We start from the raw sequence: 16,705 nt of genomic DNA on the forward strand, positions 1-16,705 counted from the left end.
ATGGCTGGTAGCATATATTTCAGCACATAGAAAAAAGCAGTGAATATGTTTATCGAATAAAGTTCAAAGCTTCCACTTCCCTAAAGTTACTTCATTCCTCCACAACGAGGGATGGCAGAAATTATAACCATCTCAAAGATATAAATTTTGAAAAATAAAGGTCAAATGTTCCTGAAATTTCATGTGTCAATGCAAGGAATATTTTATCATACTGTGCTGTTTTAGTTTTTTTTTTTCTTTAATGAAGACTGTATTTATAGGATATTCGATCTTAAAGACATGAATGATAATTTCTTTCTTAAAATGAGTTTTTCCTCGTAAACCATCTTTTTATCTCAGGGATATAATCAAAATAAATACAAATTAAAATGAGAAATCTAACTTCGCTACAAAAAAATGTTCTTACATGTTAATGTTTCAGAAAATTTTCCAGATTATTACAGAGATGAGATTGCTTCGGTTGGTCTTGGATCACCAATCTTTCTATCACGACACAGAAAAAAGGATAGTTTTAGAAAGAGAGCTTTGATTTATAAAATGATTTTGTTATAGTTTTTAAGAAACAAATAATGAGGGGAATATATTTGGTTAATGACCATGATGACCAAAACAAAAATTGTTATTATCTGTAGCATATTTATTATAGCTCAATGATCTCTTTGCCTCTGGAAAATGTTGTCAAATATACCAAACAACTAATACATGTTGGAAAACTTGATATCATTTATTCTCATCATATTTACAAAGAAAACTTTATGACAGGAATGAAAAGAAAACTTAAGGCTAAGTACAAGGCACTGCACTGTCACTAAAGGCTAATTGTTGCTCTCATTTACAACTTCTACACTTTCACTAGTTTCTTTGTTGCCTTCTTGCAGAGATGCAATATTTTTCTTCTTTCTTCTCTTCCGTGTCTTCTTCTTTTTCTTCTTTTCTAGTTCTGTGGGTATAGTAAGAAGAAATTGTTGTGGTGAGTTGTTTATAGGGTTTTGCTATTGGTCATCTGGGAGTGGAATTTCCCATTTTGGAATGCTTTGAGCAAATTAGAAAGCTGAAGAAATTCACTAGCCATGACACTTAATAAATTGTGTTTGTCAAATCGTACCCTCACTTAAAGTCTTGTTCTCCTCAACCTTATCTCTGTGCTCTCCCTTGTCCTTGTCATCTTTAAAGGTAAAGAAAAAGGCCTTGATTTTTTTAATGTTGCAGTTCACAGGCAAATTTCCTCTATGCTTATGAGTCTAAAAAAATATAACTTTATAGGGGGTTTCTTGTTACTTTATTTCAAGTTTGCTATATTTAGAAATGCAGAAACAAACTTGGCAAAGAAAGAATTTGTCAATCTTGCAAGTATAGCATCTCCTAAACAAAGGGTGAGACAAGATGAGACGACCGTTTTAAACATTTGCCGGGATTCGTTAATATCCGAGCTGTCTCGGGAAAAAAAAAGGAAAACGAAATGGAAAATGAAGAAGTGACAAGGGAATCATACATCCTTTCGAACTACACTTAATTTACATTTTATCAATCGAAAACGGGGCGTCAACCGTAGCCCACCTGCGCGGTGCCTGTCGTTCACGAGGAACAAATTATGAGCAGATGATCACTAAAGCGCTTATGTTGAGGCTGTTTTGGTTTTCGTTTCGTTTTGTTTCTTTTGTGTGTGTTTGTTTTATTTTCCTAAATCAAACATATCAAGTTGGAGATAAATAAGATTGATTTTAACTGACCATAATTATGGTTATATTGCTTAGCTTCTTAGTCGCATTTTAGAGGATAATGTTCTCTCGCGTACAAGTCTCCATCGACTTCGTCAAAATTAATCTTTTACCGGAATACTACAAAACGAAGACTAAAATATTTGAGGCCTCAACACTTGATCTATAATCACTTTCATGCGAAATCTAGTGGACAAATTCTCCTCCCTACCATCGAAATCCGTCCACGTGGGCATCGTTTTGTTGAACCATTATCATGTCTTGGTTGCACACGCCGCAGTGCAATGGATTGGCCAATAATCCCCGGTTTTGAAACCATCGGATTATCCTTGAAGGGTTCGCGCGCTTTAAATTACTAAAATAGAGGAGATCCATGTTGCACACGAAATAACAAAATCAATCAGCCAAGGAGCGCGATAACAGACTATCAACCGCTATATTCGAACATGTCTACTACACCTTTGTTTGTCGTCATTGGTCGATTTAGTGCAGTCTTTCGTGCGTTTCGCTCCTCATTATTTTTCCAACTAATACATGTTGTTTCCTCTTAAGTTCTCTTTGTTGTTGACCGGCTGTTATGTTGTCAACCGCTATCCCTATTGATGTTATTGGATGGAGTCTAATATGGATGGCTTCCTTGACCCTACGGGTCAATAACCTTAACCTGGTTCCAAACAAGAACGTGTCCTGTTTCATTAGCGTGTTGTGTATCTTCTGAGTTTTGAGTGTGAGCAAGCCGCGTCTCTTTTATGTGCTCTTTATGGCTCAGTTATTGCTCTTCCTGTTTTCCAGATCGAGTTTCCCTTCCTCGATACGTCATTAAATTGGGACGCCAGAGGTTTCATTACCACTAATGCATACAGAAAGGATACTCGCACGGGCCAATACTTGGCCTTTGACCCACATCATCCTTAGTCAGTAAAGCGTGTTTTTGTCTAGTGTCTACACGATAATTTTGTTCTGACATAGGCGAAAGCGGGTCTGCCACAGCAATTACATTACGAGGGTTGTTATTATCTCCCCATAAGATTTCCCCCATGCTACCATGACTAATTTTGGTTAGTCAGCCAGTATATTTGAACGACTTTTATTAATATTCAAGATTCATTTGACACATGATAAATATCATTGGACTGCATTTCTGTGAATTCCCATTCCAGTCATTAACTGTGGAAGAGAAACAAATACAAAGAGTGAGGTGTGAAGTTTGAGGGAAAGTCAATTTCAGATGACAGGGGTGGGTAATAGGAAGATGAACCACTCTTAACAGTAAAAAAAAAGCCTTTTAGATGGATGATGTGACTTCCAACAGACAAGGAGGAACTCTAGGTCGAGAATGATAAATAAGTTAAACCCAGAAATGGCAGTGATTATGGCCATGTCAAGGAAGAGAAATATAAGCCATGGATAGGAAATTATAAACTAAATTAAGTGCCAAAAATCAACTAACTTGTAAGAGACAGGGCTGACAACTTGGCATTTAGTATTCTGGTAATCTTTTTGTGGAGGAAAGGTGGGGGATGTTACTTTAAAGTTCAAATGGGAGACAAAAATCATTCACACCTACCACTTCTATTCATGCACAGCTTCATTGTTACACAGCACACATCCATCACTTGTCCTTAGACAGTTCTACTAGGAAAAAAGGAGGAAAAACAAGTGGGAGTATGTCTTTCTCGTGACAGAAAGACATACTCCCACTATAACTAACCCTATTTCAGAATTGTTGGTGAAAATAATTTTTTATTATAGCAATACAAAAATATTTCACATATTTTGTGGTTTAAAACTAACACTTCTGACTAAAATGATCAATCAATTTCATTTTCTTCCTTTGCACTTTACACTGATAAGTAGAGAAAAATAAGATTGAGACAATGCTCTAAGTCTTAAGCCAGACTTATTCCCAGTGAGCCAACCAGACTTTTTCTCAGCGAGCCAACCAGACTTGTTCTCAGCGAGCCAACTAGACTTATTCTCAGCGAGCCAACTAGACCAATTCTCAGCGAGCCAACCAGAATTGTTCTCAGCGAGCCAACCAGACCTTTTCTCAGCGAGCCAACCAGACCTATTCTCAGCGAGCCAACCAGACATATTCCCAGCGAGCCAACCAGACCTATTCTCAGCGAGTCAACCAGACCTATTCTCAGCGAGTCAACCAGACCTTTTCTCAGCGAGCCAACCAGACCTATTCTCAGCGAGTCAACCAGACTTATTCTCAGTGAGCCAGACTTAGAGTCCAGTATCCTCATTGAGTCACAGCCCATTATCCTCAGCGAGTCAAAGTCCAATATCCTCAGCAAGTCAAAGTCCAGTATCCTCTGCGAGTCAGAGTCTGAAATCCTCAGCGAGTCAAAGACCAGTATCCTCAGCAGGTCAAAGTCCAGTATCCTCAGCGAGTCAAAGCCCAGTATCCTCAGCAAGTCAAAGTCCAGTATCCTCAGCAAGTCAAAGACCAGTATTCTCAGCGAGTCAAAGTCCAGTATCCTCAGCAAGTCAAAGACCAGTATCCTCAGCAAGTCAAAGCCTGGTGTCCTCAGCGAGTCCAAGACCAGTATCCTCAGAGAGTCAAAGAGCAAGCATGTTGAGCAAGTCTAGGCCTAGAATCCTCTGCAAGTGATAGCCTTGGATTTGCAGAAAATTTAATTCCAATATACCCTACGAGTCTTAGTATCATAAGCAAGTTTAATTCTTGACACAAATTACTGGACACACATACTAACCTTTGCAATCAAGCTCCAGGGGAATTGTTTGAATTTCTGCAAAAGAACAAATATGTTAGCCAAAACACTGTTACCAATGAAACATGAAAAAGTCTATAAGAGAGTGAAAAGGAACCTTTGAGTGCTGTAGAATTTTTTAAATATAACCCTCAACTTTAATCAAGTGGAAACCATTTCAATAAGTTGATTCTGTCTGTTTTACTTGCCTTTCATAACTCGTAGCTGTTGAGGATGGGGTGCATAAATACTCCTTTTCTGAATTTTAACCTTGATTCCAATGTTTCTCATCAGCTGAGATAGCCATATCATGATAGATAGTCTTCTTCCTATTTAAAAATGTATAAATTAATTATTAACAGATTTCCACCAAAGCTTGTGATAATTCCACTATTTAATTGCTTTAGCACTCAGTGAATTGGTGAATTACCTGGTTTCAGAAAGTAATACATTTTTTATTTAGCCCAGCCATCTCCTTACTCTCCCAGGCTGGTGTGCTAAATTGAAAATCCTCTCCCACAAGCCTAATTTTCAAGCTCTTTTCCTCAATAACTTGGTTATGCAATATGGTTTTACTATAAGTCTCAAAAAATTCTGTGCCTTTTCTCCTGAGTGAATAAATACAAAATGGAAAATACAGAACATATCTAAACTTCTTGGCTCTTTTAAAATTCCTTATAATGCATGAGATAAATGAATGAAAATCCAACAGAATCATAACCACCATGCATTGTGGCTAATGTGGCATTACATTTCAATGTTTCTTTCCTTTTACTTCATCTGGTAATTTGTCTTTCACAACATAAAATTCAGTTTCTTTGACCAGAACTTTTTCAAATGAGTGTTTGATAACAATTTTCTAACTAGAACTTTTCGTAGACTGACTAACTAATCCAATTGGGTCTAACAAAACGATAAAGTTCACTGGCTGAGATTCTGAACTTGCACCATTGTTTTTATATAAGAACAAATAGAATTCTTGGACATCAAAATAAATTACAATAACTTATACACAATATTTGGCACATGAAAAGGTCAACTTTTGAATGAACTGTATACGTAGACCACTGAACTTAATTCTTGCCTTGACAAAAATTACGTGTCACCCTCACACTCATTTTTCAAATGAATACCATGCAACCATTGGAACTATATTTCTTTGTTTGACTTCTGAAATTTTGCCTTGAAACAGGGACAAATGAGATAATCAACCTCAAAATACATAAAGCGCAACATATATCAAAAGCCTTTCACTTCCAATGCACCACCAGTATTCTCAAGAGTAAACAATTCAGAAGTGAAACCGGAAACTGTCATTTTATATCATTCCACTCATTCTCGAGCATAATTTGTTTTTTTTGAGAATTTTTAGCGTGTAACAAGTAGAACCACATCTAAAAAACATACAAAACATACAAGATAATATACAGGTCGATCTATATACAACTATCGTTTTGAAATAAAGGATTTGTTTTGATTTAGTTCGGACGCGCACTGCGTCATGCGATCGATCTGTCATCGGCTGATAATTTAGGTCGTTGCGTTGTCAAATTCCATTGAAGATTATTTACTCTGTCGCTCCAAAATCATGTTTGATCACAATATATATTGCTTTACATTCACAAATATACATCTACAGGTCTATCTCAAGGCAAAAAACAAGGATTCGAGCGAGAAAAGTAAAAGTAAATTTAATTTTACGCTGTTTCAACATCACGTGCGTCACGCATTTAAATATCGCAAGAATGTTTATAGATTACTTACCTCGATTCTTCGCTAGGATTTTCCAGTTTTCTGTCTATTTCAGATTCCTCACCACTAGACATACCACCATGCTCACTTCCATCGTCAAAAATGATGTCTAAAGCCTCAGCTACGCTGTATCTCTGGGGAGTTACTACATCACGGGCGACGAGCGGGGATAGAAAAAACGACCCAAATATGAGCGGTCAGCGGTGAAACAGCTTTCATACTTCATATAGAGACATATAATTTGTTGTTCCAGAGACAGTCATGTTGTAAAGCCGAAATGTTTATTGAAAAGGTCATAGACAGGCCTACACAGACTCCCCTGTGTGGTTTTACGTTTGCGACGCAAAAGCCTTTAATTAAAGCTTCGCTCTTACGAGTATGTCTTTGAGCGATTTACCTCTTTTGTATGATATAATCGGAGGCGTTTTGTAAATTGTTTTTAGCAGTGGCTGATTTTGGATGAGGATCCATTCTTCCATCAGTATTTGTTTTAAATTTTTTAACCCCTGGGTGGTATGCTGTCACAAAAGGCAATATTTTGCCTTTAGTTTTTTTTGGTTTGTTTTTTAAGTGTCGACTGCCTTGCGGCAAACGAGACCTCAGATAACGTTTTTTCAATTTGGCTTTTTTTTTCAGAGCTGAAAGATCTTATATGTACACGCTTTCAGAGTGATAATAAACATGTTGAAAAGTACAACAGTGTCATCTCTGAAAAATCAGTCTACAAACCGACCGAGACCTTTCAATATACACACTATTCATCTTGCCACCCGCCAAGTGTTAAGAAAGGCTTTATTAAAGGAGAAGCTATCAGACTTCTAAGAACAAACTCCTCGGAAAGAAATCTCCAGGAGGCCATGTGTAACTTCAAAACACGACTTGAAGCACGTGGTTACCCATCATCGTCAGAGCGAAGCTTTAATTAAAGGCTTTTGCGTCGCAAACGTAAAACCACACAGAGGAGTCTGTGTAGGCCTGTCTATGACCTTTTCAATAATTGTGATTTTTTTCTCGGCTTAAACGCTAAGTCAGTTGTTCAATTGAATAGGAAGAAAAACATTTCGAACGGAAAACAGCATTATTTGCACGCGTGGATCTTTTGATCTCGGTCTCCTAAACGAGTGGTCTTGATTGTAAATATTTAAGGAATGGTAAATACATTAGCCTTGACATGGCTGTTTCTCGAAGCTCAGTGTTTTCCTACTTGCCTTTTTTCCACGTGAATTGGGGGCGATTGAATAGATATAATATGCAGTAAAAGAACGTCAGCTGATAGAAATTTTAAATTTCTCATCTTAAGCTGTGGATACAAAATTCAAGTGAAAAGGAAGCCAACTGTGATTAATGCTTTGAACAAGTCAAGATACGTTTTTTTCGTCACACAGCAAGTTACATAACGTGAATATCATTCTTCTTGATGCCTTTCCCGGTGTCAGCAATGCCTTTCCCGATGCCTCCGTTGGTCAATAGAGCATAAGAAGTATTGTTCCAGTTAAAGCTTGAGGAAAATTGCTCAACTTTTTAAGTAGCGAAGTGTAACTTAGTAACTTTTCGGCTTTACAACATGATTGTTTTCTGCAACTACAAAACGTACATTTAATTCTTCTTGGTACCTTTCGGATGCCACCGATGCCTTCATTGTTTATTAAAGCAGTAAAAGATATATGTACAATCAACACTTTTGAATTGCTTAACATTTTATTTAGCGAAGTAAACTGTTTACACTTCAGCTTTACAACACGATTGTTTCCTGATACTACAAATGATCTGTCTATATATGAAGTATGAAAGTTGTTTCACCGCTGACCACTCGTATTTGGGTCATTTTTTCTATCCCCGCTCGTCGCCCGTGATGTAGTAACTCCCGTATCTCTGGCGCTTCGCACCAGACGCCATTATCGCAGATTGAAGTCGTACGAAAATGATTTCCGGAAAGGGCTCCAAAGGTCAATTTTGATAGTTCGGAGCTAAAATTTGCTATGTGATTGGCTTAGAATGTTTACTCGCCACAGTCGGAATTTTAGAGCGATGAAGGCCCTACACGTGCTTCGTTTTCGCTCATGACTTCGTGTTAGGCGTAAGATAGTGCTTTTTTTTTTTTTTTTTTTTGTTGCTTACCTTCATTACAGACTCCACAACATTTTTGCGATGCCTCCTTTTCACAGATGACCGATTACAACTACAACATAGTAACACCTCCACGAAATCTGTCAAAAGGAGGATTTTAAAACACCGGAAATGGAGAGGAAAGATAAATGATACGGTCGATTGACTCCCAGACAATTGAATGGTCCAAACTAGCAAAGGCGGGAAATTTGTTATCGTGCGAGATATCAAAGTATCTGTTTGCTCACTCAATTCGTATTCAGCGTTCGGCCGTATTCCAATCGATAATTTCGCTTTCTGAACAAAATTTCCAATTCTATGATGGCACGTAAATTAACTTGTCAAGAAGTGAGTTCATTGTTTGAGAGAAAGTTGTCTGCAAGGTGAGGTCTCTCCTGAAGTCTACTATGAAAAAGAATTCGCGCAGGATGAAAAAAAAGAAAGTAGACTATAAAAGGCTGCCAGTATCTCAGAAGAAAAATCCTTTCACTGGAAGTGTAGGGGAAAGAGGAAACAACATGAAAAGGGGGTATAACGTCAGCTTAAACGATATAGAACGCCAGCCTGCCAAACAGCCGAAACTCGCACACATCAAGAATGCCAACTCAAGCGCCGAGGCTCAAATAAACATAAACCCATAAAAAAATTCAAACGCCAATCAAACTGTAAAGGCAAGCACCCCTTACACACCAAACACGACCACATGCATCACCAACACCTCAAACGCAAACACCATCTCCTCCATTAACACAACCTCGAGCACGACCAGCACTGCAAACACATGCATCATCCTTACAGTAAACGCGACAACGAACACAAACCTGGCCCAGCAAAATAAAAAAGATGGTGAAGTAGAATTTGTAAAGACCTCTCACAGAAGCGCCTCAAAGGCCGGTAAATTCCATCTCTCGGAACAGGACATTAGCACCACTTCAACTGGAGACTGGCTCACCGACCATATTGTAGGTGCAGCTCAGTCTGTTCTGAGGGAACAGTTCCCTCACGCAAGAGGATTGGAAAATACAACTTTGGGGCCTATTTTTAATTTTTCTGTTCAAAAAGGCCAATTTTCATAAATCCTGAATACTGGCAGCCATCATTGGGTGTTGGTATCTACTGTAGGATGCTACACTCCTTCTGTAGTTTATCTGCACGACAGCCTGTTTTTTGCGGCTCTAAAATGCGAAATAGGGCCTTCATGAAAACATCGGGCGAGCTCGGATTTCGTCATAAGATATCTACCCGAGATGACCTCTGGTGTTGTAACATCCTCCTTTTGATAGATTTCGTGGAGGTGTTACTATGTTGTAGTTGTAATCGGCCATCCGTGAAAAGGAGGCATCGCAAAAATTTATTGGAGTCTGTAATATAGGTAAGCAACGGAAAAAAATGCAAATATCTTAAGGCTAATACGAAGTCATGAGCGAAAACGAAGCACGTGTTCGTTTCTGCTCTGTTTTGCGGGTCTAATATGCTAAATAGGGCCTTCATCACGAAGACAACATCGGGCGAGCTCGGATTTCGTAATCGGAAATCTACCCGAGATGACCTCCTTCTGACGGATGTCGGAGTGTGCTTTCCGGATAGTTCAATCTCGAACCCAGGGTTATCTTGGCTTCTTGTCAGCGGTATGGTCGCTAAAAAATGACCTCAGGGAGAGTGAATCAATCAATTTTTGGATTGGTTGATGGGAAGAACGATGGACTCCACACAGAAAGTGCGATTTTCAGAAGGGATCGATCGATGTTTAAACTATTGGGTTTTTTTTTTTTTTTTTTTTTTTTTTGCCTGAAAGTTTTCAATTGTAAACTTCCTGTCGATGCGTGGGAAACATCCAACCAAAGCCGCTGCATGCTGCAATGGCGAGAAGCTGTTTTTCATGGAACGATGGATTGCTGTTGTTCCTGCCAAAGACGTACAAGTAGAAATAAATAATTTTATTAAGTTGTTTGGAGTAAAAAGCAGAAAAGAAGGCATTGAAGAGGCCGTGCAAGCGATCGGATATGTAATTGTAGAAAAGTACGATATCAGAATAGCATAAAATAAAATAAAAAATTAAAAAAAAAATTGTCGGGCATGCTCGCTACAATCTTGTATTCAACATCAAAGAAGAAATCGAGAAGTTTTCCTTGACATGCAAAGAAGATCGCGAAGAAAGGGTTCTGTATTTGAAAACACGGAAATGAGGTCTGTCGCCATTCAAAGCCCTTCTCAGGCCACAGTTTCACTATCTGCTTTGCAGCAAGTAAACCGTTCTAAAAATCCATTATACCCACGTCTAAGGTACTCCGAGAAGACACTTCAGATGTTAAAACAGAGGTTTTCCTTTCATATTTATATATGAATCTCAGCTTGTGATACATTAAATTGTCCCTTTTTACCGCCTATACCTTTACTTAAATTGGCAGAGAACTTTAATTTCCAAGTGGGCGCAGCAGTCTGCTCTTGTTAATGTATTATTTTATAATTTAAAAGAATATCTTTTATGTTCCTTAAAATACAAATAAGATTATCATTGATCCAAAACCGCAACTTTTCTATACAGCTACAAGAAATCGATTGAATGTATGGACTGAAAGCGGCACGATTATGTTTTTCCTATAGCCACCTTCTCCGAACCCGGAAAGTCTACAATTTTAAGATTTTGAAGAGATAACCAAGGAATCAATAGGGATTGAAATACTTGGGAAGGCTGGCCATAGAAATCCTGAGGTCCTTTAGTATGGAGGTTTTACATATTGTCAGATTTAAAACTCTAACACTCGTTCTGTTCACTTGACTCTGTCTTTAATTCTCTTTTATTACACAAGTTCATACAGCGGGGACTAGCTCTGATCTTTGAAGGAAAGTGTGGGTCACCGCTTATAAAGGTGACCCTTACTGAGCTGTCAATCTCTGACCTTCGTCATGCTTTTACACTAGCGAATTACGTCAAGCTACGCAGAGCGGAGTACGCATACTAAGTAGGTACCTTCCAGATGTTTACGCTGTACAAAATGATTTTCTACCTTAAATTTCTTAGTCATACAGTCAAGTTCGGGCAAAACAGAAACAAGGTTGACAATGTAAAAATTATAATTCCTCGAAGAAAAAACAGAAAATTCAGAGAAGAAAGGGCGTACCCAAGGTACCGCCTCCAAGAGAGCTAAGTGCTATTTGATTATATTACCTTAAATTTCTCAGTCATACAGTCAAGTTCGGGCAAAACAGAAACAAGATTGACAATATAAAAATTATAATTAACCTACTAACATAATTCAAATCATAGTCGAGGAGATACCCTAAGAGAAAATAGTCCTCGAAGACTGCTACAGACTGCGACAGAATAAACAGAAAATTCAGAGAAGAAAGGGCGTATGAAAAGTACTACATGTTTACACCCCAGGTCACCTCTAAGAAAAAGAGGTGTCGAACGTGTTAACATAAGACCGCCAAAAGGAATAAGAAATGATCAACGGGCTTATTACAATTTTTACTGACTGGCTTATGGTAATATATCATTTCCATTTTCAACGTTTAAATAAGTCAAAAAACACCTATAATGAAAATTCTTGCTAGAAAGTCAATTTTGTCTTTTAACAATATTACATTTACAACTTGTTTTGTGATTAACATTTTTTTTTCACAACCACATTATACTTGTGCGTCATTCAAAATTCCATGTCGAAATTTTTGTCCAATTTACTTTAATTTTGCAGCTTATTAAAGAAATGGAAGGAAGAGCTGCTGACTTGATGCCATGGCCACTGTAACTGTGCCTGTTGCAAAAGAAGATGAAGTCAAGTGCCTCCAGTGTGTGATATATGGTTAAATGACGAATACCCAGAGCTGGAAAAAAAAACTCATGACTATCATCCGTCATGTTGAACACTCCAATTGTAAGATGCATATCATTTTACTAACTAAAGGCAATTTCTAAAAAATACGACTTGAGCTCAAAGTTGTTACAGAATGAAAGAAATGCCATTTTTACTTCATTTTTTTTAGTGAAGCAAAATCAAAATCTTGAAACAACATCAGCTTAAAAATTTCACAATGTGAACCTTCCATATTTGTCTTTTATCCGAAAAAAAATCGCTACCTTGATTTAGCAAACTGAATCATGTTCAGTGTGAAATCCTTCGATTGAAATACACCATAGCACGCGTGTTGTGCACGCAACAAGAATATTCCATGGGCCAGAGAATGTTCTCATTACCTCTCAGGGGTAGAAAATGCGAGTGTTACCTGATGAAAGATTATGTGAAAGACTTATCAAATTCACTCGATAGCAACCGTGAAAGAGTAACTCTCGCCATTTTCTTGCGTACTCCTTTATTGAAAAAGATGCTGCTTTAACGTGGAAACGAGGCTGACAATAAAACGATTATTTCAAATGACTTCTTCGTTTTTTCTTTAAAGAAGATAAATCAGTATCTTCAACATAAAACATGATTTCAAAATAATTTTGGGCTAAAAGCCACAATTTTACGATTTCATTTAAAAGAAAACTAGTTCAAAACATAGATTGAACTCGAAAGGCATCATGAATAATTTCCAAGATGGCAGCATCGCTGCCTGGTAAGTGCGTTGAAGTTCTTGTGTAACCTTGACGATTTATGAGGCATTTTGCCCAAAATGTAGAGAGATTAGGCTTCTAAAAGTCAAAAATTATTAACAAAGGAAACAAAAATAAAAGACTAAGTATTATTTTCTGCTCGTTAACTTAAATACTTGCAAACGTTCGAAAGCTGGTGATCGAATATTAAGAAGTTATTTTTACATCGCAAAGCTTTGAACAATTGTTTGAGTTTCTTCGATCACATGTATTGGAAAATCCAAGGCTTATCAGGTGGTTGACCTGAGAGAAGTTGACGTCTTACATGCGATCAATGTACGCTAATGAAATACTCAAATCCACACTGAAAATTTTTGGAGAAAGTTGGAAACACGCTTTACTGGCTAAGGATGATGTGGGTCAAAGGCCAAGTATTGGCCCGTGCGAGTATCCTTTCTGTATGCATTAGTGGTAATGAAACCTCTGGCGTCCCAATTTAATGACGTATCGAGGAAGGGAAACTCGATCTGGAAAACAGGAAGAGCAATAACTGAGCCATAAAGAGCACTTCAAAGAGACGCGGCTTGCTCACACTCAAAACTCAGAAGATACACAACACGCTAATGAAACAGGACACGTTCTTGTTTGGAACCAGGTTAAGGTTATTGACCCGTAGGGTCAAGGAAGCCATCAATATTAGACTCCATCCAATAACATCAATAGGGATAGCGGTTGACAACATAACGGCCGGTCAACAACAAAGAGAACTTAAGAGGAAACAACATGTACTAGTTGGAAAAATAATGAGGAGCGAAACGCACGAATGACAGTGCACCAAATCGACCAATGACGACAAACAAAGGTGTAGTAGACATGTTCGAATATAGCGGTTGATAGTCTGTTATCGCGCTCCTTGGCTGATTGATTTTGTTATTTCGTGTGCAACATGGATCTCCTCTATTTTAGTAATTTAAAGCGCGCGAACCCTTCAAGGATAATCCGATGGTTTCAAAACCGGGGATTATTGGCCAATCCATTGCACTGCGGCGTGTACAACCAAGACATGATAATGGTTCAACGAACCGATGCCCGCGTGGACGGATTTCGATGGTAGGGAGGAGAATTTGTCTACTAGATTTCGCATGAAAGTAATTATAGATCAAGTGTTGAGGCCTCAAATATTTTGTAGTATTCCGGTAAAAGATTAATTTTGACGAAGTAGATGGAGACTTTTACGCGAGAGAACATTATCCTCTAAAATGCGACTAAGAAGCTCAGCAATATAACCATAATTATGGTCAGTTAAAATCAATCTTATTTAATCTCCAACTTGATATGTTTGATTTAGGAAAATAAAACAAACACACAAAAAAGAAACAAAACGAAACGAAAACCAAAACAGCCTCAACATAAGCGCTTTAGTGATCATCTGATCGAAATTTGTTCCTCGTGAACGACAGGCACCGCGCAGGTGGGCTACGGTTGACGCCCCGTTTTCAATTGATAAAATGTAAATTAAGTGTAGTTCGAAAGGATGTATGATTCCCTTGTCACTTCTTCATTTTCCATTTCGTTTTCCTTTTTTTTCCCGAGACAGCTTGGATATTAACGAATCCCGGCAAATGTTTAAAACGGTCGTCTCATCTTGTCTCACCCTTTGTTTAGGAGATGCTATACTTGCAAGATTGACAAATTCTTTCTTTGCCAAGTTTGTTTCTGCACTTCTAAATATAGCAAACTTGAAATAAAGTAACAAGAAACCCCCTATAAAGTTATATTTTTCTAGACTCATAAGCATAAAGGAAATTTGCCTGTGAACTGCAACATTAAAAAAATCAAGGCCTTTTTCTTTACCTTTAAAGATGACAAGGACAAGGGAGAGCACAGAGATAAGGTTGAGGAGAACAAGACTTTAAGTGAGGGTACGATTTGACAAACACAATTTATTAAGTGTCATGGCTAGTGAATTTCTTCAGCTTTCTAATTTGCTCAAAGCATTCCAAAATGGGAAATTCCACTCCCAGATGACCAATAGCAAAACCCTATAAACAACTCACCACAACAATTTCTTCTTACTATACCCACAGAACTAGAAAAGAAGAAAAAGAAGAAGACACGGAAGAGAAGAAAGAAGAAAAATATTGCATCTCTGCAAGAAGGCAACAAAGAAACTAGTGAAAGAGTAGAAGTTGTAAATGAGAGCAACAATTAGCCTTTAGTGACAGTGCAGTGCCTTGTACTTAGCCTTAAGTTTTCTTTTCATTCCTGTCATAAAGTTTTCTTTGTAAATATGATGAGAATAAATGATATCAAGTTTTCCAACATGTATTAGTTGTTTGGTATATTTGACAACATTTTCCAGAGGCAAAGAGATCATTGAGCTATAATAAATATGCTACAGATAATAACAATTTTTGTTTTGGTCATCATGGTCATTAACCAAATATATTCCCCTCATTATTTGTTTCTTAAAAACTCTAACAAAATCATTTTATAAATCAAAGCTCTCTTTCTAAAACTATCCTTTTTTCTGCGTCGTGATAGAAAGATTGGTGATCCAAGACCAACCGAAGCAATCTCATCTCTGTAATAATCTAGAAAATTTTCTGAAACATTAACATGTAAGAACATTTTTTGTAGCGAAGTTAGATTTCTCATTTTAATTTGTATTTATTTTGATTATATCCCTGAGATAAAAAGATGGTTTACGAGGAAAAACTCATTTTAAGAAAGAAATTATCATTCATGTCTTTAAGATCGAATATCCTATAAATACAGTCTTCATTCAAGAAAAAAAAAAAAAACTAAAACAGCACAGTATGATAAAATATTCCTTGCATTGACACATGAAGTTTCAGGAACATTTGACCTTTATTTTTCAAAATTTATATCTTTGAGATGGTTATAATTTCTGCCATCCCTCGTTGTGGAGGAATGAAGTAACTTTAATATTGGGCCTGGAAGCTTTGAACTTTATTCGATACACATATTCAATGCTTTTTTCTATGTGCTGAAATATATGCTACCAGCCAATAATAATATTGGTTAAGGCCTTCCCTACCCGTTTACCATACCAAGACATAGAAAATAGAACTTACCTTAACGTATTGTACGAATATCTCAGCGCTAACCTTCCCTACAACAACCTTGGGAAAAAAATTAGACATCTACGCATGCGCCGAGAGCCGACGTTTGCCGAACGAATCTCGTTTCGTCAAACGAGTCTCGTTTCTTCAAACGAGTCTCGTTTCGTCAAATGAGTCTCGTTTCGTCAAATGAGTCTCGTTGTGTCAAACGAGTCTCGTTTCGTGAAACGAGCCTCGCTTTGACTCGTTTCGATTCTCTCGAACAAACGAGTCTCGTTGAAAATCGTTTATCGAGTGACTTATAAATCGTGACGATTTAAAATCGAGTGGTTTCCCAGAAACCGTGAGTGATCCAACTTTGCCAGGTAGCTGCCGTAGATCACTCTGGCAAACAGTTTCGGTTCTGCATTCTTCCCAACAGAGACATCGATCCTCACACGTCAAAAGTAAACCAGCTCATTGTGAAAACTGTTAACGGAAAGCGTACTCTATTCAAAGAGAGTCAAGCTCTAGCAACTTTACCTTTAAAAAGTGCACTAACTGATCTCTTAACATTTCTTAAGGAAAGCGCAACCGCATCTGCTTCGAACACATCAAAGCCCGTTTGCACAGTCCTTGCAGGTCACAATGCATTTTAATTTGACATTCCCATTCTCCTACGAAATTGTAATGACAGTTTTATCACTGAATTAAGCTCCATCAACGTCAGGTTTGCAGACACTGTAACATTTCTTAAGTCACTCATCTAGAGCAAACACTCCTCCTTGGAAAACGGTGAAGGTGAAG

At 37.7% G+C, this 16,705-nt stretch overlaps 3 long non-coding RNA genes across 3 annotated transcripts; 1 reads left to right on the forward strand and 2 right to left on the reverse strand.

The window, feature by feature from the left end:
* Window positions 1–703: 703 nt before the first annotated feature.
* On the reverse strand, window positions 704–9,457 carry LOC149036402 (uncharacterized). Its single transcript, XR_016181708.1, has 2 exons — window positions 8,309–9,457; window positions 704–1,165 (listed from the first exon to the last, which is right to left on the reverse strand). It is a non-coding gene; the product is annotated as an uncharacterized LOC149036402 (long non-coding RNA).
* LOC149036403 (uncharacterized) lies at window positions 2,790–6,374 on the reverse strand. Its single transcript, XR_016181706.1, has 5 exons — window positions 6,203–6,374; window positions 4,709–4,767; window positions 4,442–4,477; window positions 3,286–3,353; window positions 2,790–2,885 (listed from the first exon to the last, which is right to left on the reverse strand). It is a non-coding gene; the product is annotated as an uncharacterized LOC149036403 (long non-coding RNA).
* A 4,192-nt stretch (window positions 9,458–13,649) lies between the features above and the next one.
* On the forward strand, window positions 13,650–15,157 carry LOC149036404 (uncharacterized). Its single transcript, XR_016181707.1, has 2 exons — window positions 13,650–14,755; window positions 14,921–15,157. It is a non-coding gene; the product is annotated as an uncharacterized LOC149036404 (long non-coding RNA).
* Window positions 15,158–16,705: the final 1,548 nt, after the last annotated feature.

Source organism: Pocillopora damicornis, chromosome 12, assembly GCF_964200805.1.
Source record: "Pocillopora damicornis chromosome 12, jaPocDami1.2, whole genome shotgun sequence".
Lineage (NCBI taxonomy): Eukaryota > Metazoa > Cnidaria > Anthozoa > Scleractinia > Pocilloporidae > Pocillopora > Pocillopora damicornis.